This window comes from Sprattus sprattus (genome assembly GCF_963457725.1).
Source record: "Sprattus sprattus genome assembly, chromosome: 7".
In the NCBI taxonomy this organism is placed as follows: domain Eukaryota; kingdom Metazoa; phylum Chordata; class Actinopteri; order Clupeiformes; family Clupeidae; genus Sprattus; species Sprattus sprattus.
Genome location: NC_137926.1, coordinates 1623084 through 1625583, shown reverse-complemented (window position 1 = coordinate 1625583; position 2500 = coordinate 1623084). Strand labels below are relative to the sequence as shown.

At 44.6% G+C, this 2500-nt stretch overlaps 1 protein-coding gene across 1 annotated transcript in view; it reads left to right on the top strand.

Moving 5' to 3' along the window:
• The first annotated feature begins 1192 nt into the window (after positions 1-1192).
• Positions 1193-2500, top strand: part of LOC308367710 (galactose-1-phosphate uridylyltransferase-like) — a 50902-nt gene continuing 49594 nt past the window's right edge. The window contains exon 1 of the mRNA XM_080841701.1: positions 1193-1307. The gene's annotated coding sequence lies outside the window, so the exon portion shown is untranslated. The remainder of the gene's footprint in view (positions 1308-2500) is intronic.

Below are 2500 nucleotides of genomic sequence, written 5' to 3'. Positions count from 1 at the left end.
CCATCATCGTCTGCCATGTTCACACTGCCCCCCCCCAGTATTGTCATGGGGCATTGTTTTGGCAAACCCTCAGGGAAGGCTCGCTTCACAACCAAAGCCAGAGAGGGTTTATTGCCACGTTTAAATTCTTTAAAAGGCTTGACTGGGTGAGGCGCGGGAGTGGGTAAGTGCCGTGTGTTTGTATCTGTGTGGGTGTGTGTGTGTGTGTCTGTGTGTGTGTGTGTGTGTGTGTTTGTATCTGTGTGTGTGTGTGTGTTTGTATCTGTGTGTGTGTGTGTGTGTGTGTGTGTGTGTGTGTGTGTGTGTGTGTGTGTGTGTGTGTGTGTGTATGTGTGTGTGTGTCTGGTGCTGGAACTTGACATAGGGGACGTAAGCAGTGTGACTTTAAACGCAGTGTGGCTTATGGAGTGTGTTTTATCAAGCATGGCATGGAGTGTGTTTCATGACACGGCCTCTCCTCAAGGATTCTGATGGAACTGGAATTATTGTTATTATTATAGATGTACTGCTCTGTATCTACATCTCACTCTAAATGTGTACTAGGTCTGTCTCTCACTGAGATCCAATGCAAATGACATGTGACCCTCCCCCCCCCCCCCTCTTCCTGCTAGAGGCCTTGTGTCCGTGCATCCCCATCCCCCCATAGGTGACCCTCTCATTGCATCCCCCCCCCCCCTTCTCTCACCTAAAAGGGTGTGGCCCTTCCCCTCTCCCATTGTACTGCAACCTGAATTGTATAAATGGGATAGCATCCTGCTATCAGGTTAGACTTTCCTTGAACCAACAACCAAGAGGGGTCTCCACGCTGAAATACAACCTCCAGAAAACTGACTCTGCCTCCGGTCCATTCTTCAACTTTAGCGTGCTTATTAATATTCTATTAATTCTTTCAAACGACACAACACACACATGCTGGTCAAGGCATCCCACTGTTTCTATTCTCATTTGGGGTGTGTGTTTGTGTGTGTGTGTGTGCGTGCGTGCGTGCGTGTGTGTGTGTGTGTGTGCGTGTGGGTGTGCGTGTGCGTGTGCATGTGTGTGTGTGTGTGTGCGTGTGTGTGTGTGTGTGTGTGTACCTGTGTGCATGTGTGTGTGTGTGTGTGTGTTTGCGTGTGTGTGTGTGTGTGTGTGTGTGTGTGTGTGTGTGTGTGTGTGTGTGTGTGTGTGTGTGCAGGAGAGGGTGGTGGTGGAGAATGCAGACTGGCTGGCTGTCGTCCCCTACTGGGCCACCTGGCCCTTCCAGACGCTGCTGTTGCCACGGAGACACGTCCTACGACTCACAGACCTCACCAGCCAGGAGAGAGACAGTAAGGACCTCAACACACACACACACACACACACACACACACACACACACACACACACACACACACACACACACACACACACACAAATGAACATCCACACCTTTCCCCTCTCTCTCACACACACACACACACCGAAATGAACATCCACACCTTTCCTCTCTCTCACACACACCCTTTCTTCTCACATTTCTTCATTCTTCATTTGGACACTTTCACACTTTTCAATTCACCAAAGGGCTCTAGATATTCACACACACACACACACACATACAGACACCTTCAGACACACACACACACACACACCTCCACATATGAACAGGTAAACACAAACACACACACACACACACACAGTATGCACAGGCGAACATATGTAGTACAGTATAGGCAAGGCAAGGCAAGGCAAGGCAAATTTATTTATAGAGCACATTTCGTACATTATGCAATTCAATGTGCTTTACATAAACAAACAGTAATAACATTTAAATTGAAACACAGTAAAAGAAACTTAAATAAAAATAAAAAATAAAATACAAATAATTATGAAAATAAATAAATAAATAAAACATTAAAATCAATAAATTGCAGGTAAGAGACATTATGATTAGCAGCACTAAGAAGCAGCATACCGTAATAAATAGAGAATTTCACATATAGGCTAAAGAGAATAGGTTTGTTTTTAGTCTTGTCTTGAAACTGTCTATGGTGGGGGCAGTTTTGATGTGGTCTGGTAGTAGATTCCAAAGTTTTACTGCATAATAACTGAAGGCTGCTTGACCTTGTTTAGTTTTAACAGTAGGGGCCACCAACAAGATTCTATCCTGGGATCGGAGGGGTCTGGGAGGTACATACGGCTGGAGCATGTCCTTAAAATATAAAGGTCCAAACCCATGCATGGACTTAAAAACAAGTAGCATCACTTTAAAATCAATTCTGTGGCTAACTGGAAGCCAGTGAAGAGATTTCAGTATTGGAGTTATATGTTCTGTTCTCCTGGTTTTGGTAAGAACTCTAGCAGCCGCATTTTGTATTAGCTGGAGCTTTTTAATATGCTTTTTGGGGAGTCCAGTGAAAAGACTATTACAATAGTCAATTCTGCTGGAAATGAATGCATGGACAAGTTTTTCAAGATCAGCCTGTGACATGAAACCTCTTAGTTTTGAAATGTTTCTTAAATGGTAAAAGGCTGATTTAGA